This window comes from Arvicola amphibius, chromosome 18, assembly GCF_903992535.2.
Source record: "Arvicola amphibius chromosome 18, mArvAmp1.2, whole genome shotgun sequence".
In the NCBI taxonomy this organism is placed as follows: domain Eukaryota; kingdom Metazoa; phylum Chordata; class Mammalia; order Rodentia; family Cricetidae; genus Arvicola; species Arvicola amphibius.
Window position 1 is genome coordinate 26,788,763 of NC_052064.1, and position 8,047 is coordinate 26,796,809.

Sequence of the window (8,047 nt, forward strand, 5' to 3'; positions counted from 1 at the left end):
GAGTTCGAGACCAGCTTGGTCTACAAGAGCTAGTTCCAGGACAGGCTCCAAAGCCACAGAGAAACCCTGTCTCGAAAAAAAAAAAAAAAAAAAAAAAACAAACAGAATACCTAAAACAACAACTGCAACAATAAAAAAACACCTCAGGGATCATTGTGGTAGTCGGGAGAAAGTCTTTAATGGGTGGGGCAGTAGATAACTACAAGGAACCATTATCTCTGTGCATAACAAGGCAGCTGCACCTATGAACGCACAGCAGGTTTCACAGTATGTACAAAAATGCAAGTCCAAGCCAGACCACCTCCCCAGCATGGAGACTGGAGCTGCACACACTACCACTCTTTAGCTGCATAGCTGTAGCCATTAGCAGTTCCTCTTTACTGCAAAAATAAGGTCAGTTTTTTCTAGAGTGTAATCACCGACAAGTCAACTGTGATCCATGGAAAGACTAACACATTTCCATTTTTTAGGACAGTGCAAGTTGATCTTGAAGAGTTTTAGGAAAAAAAAATCATACACAAAACTGGTTTTCCTCAGGAAGAGGAGATGGATCATGAACACATAGTCTTATCATGGTCATTGGAGGAATGAATAAGATCAACATTTTTACATGAATCTCTCAAGAACTATTCTTTTTTTAAAAAAAAAAACTGTCAATGTGGTTAAAATTTGGCTTTCTGGTGGGGAACATTTTGCAGGTGTGGAAATTGTTGGGTCTGAAATCCCCCTGGGTTAGCCAAATGTCATCAATCAATTCAAGAGCTCTCAGGAGACATCTTCCATATTGTCAGGGACTCAATGACTCAGGACCTAGAAGGAGAAGAGGCTGTGGTGCACTACATGCTAAATGAATTTTTCCTGCCCATCATGGGATTCCTCTCAGGTAGATTAAATGGATTTATGCATCATGGTATAGGTAAGATTGGAGGAAGACTAGTAAATGTCAGCATTATGCTGCCAAAGAGAAAAAAAAAGTGACATCACAGAAATTGTGCTTTCCGTGTCTGAGTGGAGAAAAAAATGTGATTTATATGATGCTTGACTGTAATGAGGGGCCTTTATCAACCTTCAGATCTTACCGTATATCCCCCAGGCACTTGAAGGAGGGTCATGGGCTCCTGCATTTTACAGAGAGCTAATGTGCGGGATTCATCTTGCAAATGGTAAAATGAAACACAGTACTTTCTAAAATGATCCATTAAATGGCATGTCATGCCCAAAGTTTCCAGCCTGGCCTCATCTGAAATGTGGTTGTTGTTGAAGTTATTGTTGGCAGAATATGCATCTCTAGCCTATTTAGGGGGTTGTGCAACAAGTTAAGTGTCTATATACTAGACCTCCTGTGAAGAAGGAGGCAGATGCGCTTTGGGGATATGTTGAATGTGCAACAGAGTAAAGCCCCGCAGGCCAGGGGTTAGGACTGTCAGAATGAGAAGCAGGTGGTTTTAAGACTTTTTATGAGTGATTCAATCAGTTTGGGAACTGGGAACTTAATGTGTGGCACCATGGACCTTTCAACCAACGGTGATTACAGTCAGATGCCTTTCAGCGTAACTGCGTGGGAGTCCAGGCCCAGTGGTCTACAGCAGGTTCTAAGCGAAGAGGGGTGAGTAAAACATCATCCTCTGTCCATTCTCCTCCCTGTTCCGTGCTCTAACCATTCTTGGTTGTATTCTCATGAAATTTCTTTTGATCAATGACACATGCCAAAAAAAACATTTGCACGTTGTTATTTCAGCTTCTCATGAAGAAAATAATGTTATCAACATGCCAGGTCTCCACGTTATTAGTAAAACAAACAAAAGGAGAAACCAGCAAAGGACATCAGCAGTTTTAGGCATCAGACCTGGCACACTGGCAACCTACTCGCCTTTGTCGAGCAGCATCCTCCCAAAGTAGACCACATTATTTGTTCTTAAATACGAGGGGATAGCAAAGGCTGTATAGATCTCGCTGCAAGTTGATGTCATGAATTCGCTAAGGGTCACTGAAAATATTACAGCATTGGAATTTGATCACAAAAATAAATAAATGTGTCTAAGGGTAACACAGTTTCCACCAACATGTATTTACTTCCACTGCCAAGTCGTGTGGGTACCATACCTTCGAATCTGATTAAGAAGAAAGTTGACGGAACATAAAAACTGATAACATGAGGTAATGCTAGCTGATGTCACGGGACCTGATGTCACGTGACCTACACGTTCCACAGTGGACGCGAGCGTCACTCGTCACCTCGCATCTCATGTTAAACAACGACAATATTGTTAAAACCTAGACTGTTAGAATTAGTTAACAACTAAAACGTTAGCTTATTTGAAAGCTGAACGGAGATAGCTCCCCTTTTATGTTATCAATAAAAGACTGGTTTTCTTATTTTCTTTCATCCTTCTTAGTGTATTCTTTTATGTGGACTTAGGGAATCCACATAATGAACTGGAAAGCTGAGGGTAGATGGGAAGGCTTTGTGACCAGGTGTATTCAACAAACGTGTGAACGTATTTCTAGGCGAAGGAGGCTCTTTTGCTTACTGCCCCTATCCCTGCTCTGGGGCTTCTGGCTTCTCTGCTTCCCTGAGTTACCGTCTTTTCACTCTGTCTCTTGACAGAAGAAGATGAACTCAGCATCCCTTTGATGGGAGTTTCTCTGGAGCATGCAACCCCCATCTATTCTCTCTAATATTATCTGTAATTCTGTAAGCAGATACCTCAGTTAAATTCTTCTCAGTTCAATCCTGTTGCTGCTCTCAGTATTGTCTTAATACCAGCCTGAATATGTGTATGTGCATGTATTTATGAACTCATCAACACTATGATGACTCATGTATGATTTACTGTTCTTCATTGTTACAATAACATACATTTTTCAGCGTTTTATGAAATAATTGTGTATTTACTTTGAAAAGAAAGGCACATACAAAAAAAGAATACAAAATTTCTCTAGAAAGTGAAGGAAAATGCTGCCTTTTTGGCAAAGACAGTTATCAGATCAATCGCTTAGTAAGCTATATTTATCAATGAAACATTTTTTTCATGCAATAATCAGGAATTCCTATAGAAGGTGGAATAGAACTGGGAATTTGGTCGTGTATGAAGTGTACTTGAGGAGATTATGTAAATGTGATATTTGAAATGTTCCCGAGTGGGAAGAATTTGAAAGACATATTACCAATAATTTAATGAACTATGTTAGAAATTCTAGTTTCATCTCACTTGCTCTGATTATGAAAACAGCAATGAAGTTTTAATATAGTACATTATTGATGAATTGGATAATTTAATCTACTGAAATTCTTTTCATTCTAAGATGATATATGCATCTGGATTTCAAACTAAGTTAGACTAGAATAAAACAGAATAGTGTCTTTATTATCTCCAGAACAGCTATTAACCAGTATTCTGCTTTTGAGGGTCCACAAATTTCCTCTATATCTTTACAATATTCTGAAAGTTATCTTTAATAGCTTAATAAACACTTAGCTTTAAAAATTTATGTTGTAAAGTAGAGCATTCTAATTTTGGGAGGTGGAGATATGGCTCAACAGTGGGTTGCTTTTCTAGAGGACCCGAGTTCAATATCCAGCACCTATATCAGATGGCTCACAACTGCCTCTAGTTCAAGTTCTCAGGATCCAGCATTATTTTCTGGCCTGTGAGTGTGCGCAAACTCACACCTGTGTTCATGCATTGGGGCACACCCACACACAAAGAATTAAAAATTAAAATAATTTTTTTAAAAAAGAAAATGCTAACTTGAGCTTGTGGGCTTCATATCTAATATTTTGGGATTCATTGATTGCATTTTCATCAGTTCTGGGAAGTTAAAATACCATGCAGTGATATATAACTCCTTTTTCCCACAAAAATTTTGCACAATTTTTTCCCCTTTAAAACATTTTAAATATTTTGGGTCTCTTTTATCATGGTTTTGTTTTTCCATCTGGCAGTTCTGGATACATTGATTACATTGGTGGCAAATGTGTTCTCAGTAGTATGAGGGGCACCAAGAAGGAATTTCAAGTAAACTCACGTGAACTCTTTACTCACATACAGAGTATTGTTACTGATGCTTAAATAATTATCCTATTTTGAAATACTGAAGTTCTATATTTATCATATTTAGGAAATATTCATGAATATATGATGAATGGAAGTATATTTATAGGGTAAATAATACCATGTCCACAGGAAGTGATATCTTGTGAGTTTTCAGACTCAGAAATGTACAACTATTTATTTTCTTACACTACTAAGGCTGCTGTCCAAAAATTCGAGTTTCCTAGCTTCCCATGCTTTGCTTTGGTGAATTCATCGATATGGAGGTAGAGCAGAGAGCACATCTGGCTGGAAAGACTCAGAAATCAAGAGCTGGATTTCAGAATTATTGCAGTTAAAGATTGGTGTGCTCAGTTCCTAGTGCTGCATGGCGGAGCTTCCAGTGTGGAATGCTTGGCCATTCAGGAGGCTTCAGCTCACAGACAGCTGAGTCTTGAATAGAGTGTGTATTGCAAGCAACCTATGCTCAGGATGCCCATGGTGACTGTGTTCAGGTTGGAACATAGGTTTCAAATTTGAATGTATAAAAATGTTTGAAATCAGTCGAAACTATTGATCTACAGACCATGATCTGTGTAGTTAAGCACAGAAATCTCTGAAAAGAGAAGAATGATAACCAGTTGGTATGTTCTTTTCTGGGGAAGACCCTTGCTCCTATTCTATCATTCCTTAGCCATGTGTAGTTAGCTCTCTGTGTAGGGTTGAAGACTCGTGGGATTTCCCCATCAACTTAGGCATGTCTTTTGTTGTCCTTTGCAGATCACATTTAGCAGGCAAACTGACCTGAATTTTAGTGTGGAGCTTTCGACATCAGTAGGAGAAACAGTCTCACAGCAAACTGACAGATCTCCTGGCCCTTACAAATATTTATAAATTAAAAAGTAAATAATTTTTAATCTTTCAAATTCTATAGAATGAGGACACTTAAAATCAGATTGAATAAGTCAATACATTATTTTGACTGACTACGATCTTTACATTAAACATCAATTGCTTCTCATTCATTCTAGTGCTTGCATTTAAAAAATAATCACACTTCATATGGATTGCACTGACTATAGGAACGATCTCATTTGAATTTATTGTAAACCTATATGGAAAGTCAAGGTGTAGAGGATTTTCCTAGATATATTTCTAGAATTTAGTATGTTTGGCTTTAGACTCTACCTCACTCTCTCTAAGGTTCTTCATGTAACTATCCACAGCAATATTGGTATATGCTTTAATTATTCTGTGGTGGTTTTTAACTATACTTTATGTCTGTATGTCAATGGCAGGTGAATGTGTATTTGAATGTAAAAAAATACATATGTATGCATAACAGAACTTTTTTTGTTTCCAAACCAATCTATCAATAATAAAGCAAACACAGAAACTTTGAATGTGAATTCAAAATTATACTGTGCTTTAACTTATGATGACAACATAAAATAGAATTACAAAATTTGCTTTTCTAAGGTATCTGATGGGTGAAAATATTTGAGTCCTAGAAATAAGATAGAGTAGATTTTTTTCTATAGAGTTTTGTTCTAAAGGTAAATTTTGAATAAGAGATAAAGAAAGAGGAAGACGAGAAATAAATGTTGTAATTTATCTTTCACAATAACAACCACAAATATAACTTATTGCCAAAGGGAATTAATTTGAAATAGCTAATTTTCCAACATGCTAGTTTTGCTAAAATTCTATCAGTTCAGAGGGAATTGTTGACACTAATCTAGCAACCTGTTTAGTATTTAGTATGCATGTGACATATTTGTGAAAACTTAGCTACCTGAATAATGTATTTAATCAAGAACTTAAAGGCGATGTGAGTTTCAATGTGAACTGATTAGCAAAAACATGATCAGCTCGCTAAAATTTACCTTAGAGTTAATGGTTTTCATCATGTTCACTTAGTGTTTAGCCTTAAATCCTGGAATGAAAAATGAATATAAAAATCTCCAAGATGATATTGGTCTTGCTTTATAAGGCTTTCCTCCAACTCTGTAAACAACAGTGAATAATGAGGAAAGATAACAATTATCTTCACATTCCATAAAATAATGTGAATTTTTACCATAATTCCTGAATGAATAAAATTGTCCCCTAAGTAGTTTTTCCTTGAGAAATGAAAGAAGCCCCAATAAATATTAACTTCATATGTGAAAATGCTGGCGTGCTTCAACATAATAGTATATTTCTTGAGGGGGAAGAACTGTGGATTACTTGATCCCTAATCTACTGATTTTCTCATTCTTAGGAGATTTTCTTTCTTTAATCAGTACTAAAAAGCATTCCTGAAAACTGCCCAGCAGGGCTAGCATGCACCGTAGGGTGCACCCTGGCTCCTGCACACTGATCTATTTCCCATGCTCACCATCAAGAGAACTAATGCACCTCTCCCTGTGGTCAGGCAGTTCCTTCTCAATACTTTCTCTTTCAGCAGGATAGCAATCACTTTTGTGTGCTCTGTAGGAAATCCCAGAAAAGTTACTGCCCAATAAATAACCTGGTGGAGAGCCAGGTCTCTCCTAATTTTCCCTGAGGTGCTGCATCTCTTTGCGAGGCTGAGATGCTAGTGCATCCATTTTCTAGTCTGAAGCACACACAAACACAAACAGGTTCCAGGTGCTGCTGCCTTTCCCACTAGGATTTGTAATTAACTTGTTGTTTCAAACAATTTTTGTGGTATGCCTAATCGTGTTTCCAGTACTGGGATTTAGATGGCCAATAAAAAGAAGCCAAATCAATGATTCAAGTGACAGTTCTCGTTGCTAAGCAGGTCCACAAATGCTCCCTGTTCAGATAAACAACATCAACAGCACATTTATAAAGATCTGACAAATACTCTTGTCACTGTATGACATATTCCCCGGGGGAATGACTGGTAAGAGTCCAAAACACCATCTCTCTTCTCCCACTCTTATTGTTCAAACTACAGTGGATTCAACATATTTCAAAATATAGCTGAGTCCCTGAAAATGTTAATCTCTTATGCAGTGGATATGGATTGGCTACAGATTCTGGCATGCTAGCCAGCTAGAGCTGTTAAGAGAATTTCAGTTCCTTCCGTTCTTTCCAGACTCAAGAACTTGTTACTCAAACCTATCAACAGAGCCTTCTGTATACACAGGCATAGTAAAACGTATTTTTTTTTCCTTCAGAATAGTTAAGTCCCAATTTTAGAGTATTTTAAGAATGGTTAGAATAATCTTCTCGTGCATATGATACAAAGATTCTACTTTCACAAATCAAAGACCAAATTTATTAGTCACTCCACACTAAATAGGTCAAATATCCTACTAATTCTACATTCTTTGAAATAAAAAGAGAAAGACTTTTGTATCCTTTTCGGAAATATTATGTACTATGAAAAATCAAGACCACCATTTTCTTATTAAAATATTTTGTACATCTAATCTGTATGATACTTGTAAGACAGTATAGTTTTTCTGTTTGCAAATGCCCACTACATATGAATTATATACAGAAATATTATGAAATTATTTTATAATAATATTAGTAGAAATAATGTTCACAAAGAATAAATCAAAATGTAATTTTTATGAAAGCACAGAACACTAAAATGTTAGAAATACCAAAATGCAGAATACATTTAGCAAGGCACAAGACTTAAAAAATCCTGACTGTTCTATTGCCATAGAATCTAGAAACTCGTTTTCCTAAATTTGAGCTCTCTTATACTTTTTTTTTTTTTTTTTTTTTTTTTTTTTTTTTTGCATTTGCTCTCCTAGAACTTCCAGGTGTCTAGGGAGATATTCCCAGCTAGTTCCTTGGACAGCTGAGGAGAGGGAACCTGAACTGGCCCTATTCTATAGCCACACTGATGAATATCTTGCATATCACCATAGAACCTTCATCTGGCGATGGATGGAGATAGAGACAGAGACCCACACTGGAGCACTGTACTGAGCTCCCAAGGTCCTAATGAGGAGCAAAAGGAGGGAGAACATGAGCAAGGAAGTCAGGACCACGAGTGGTGCACCCAC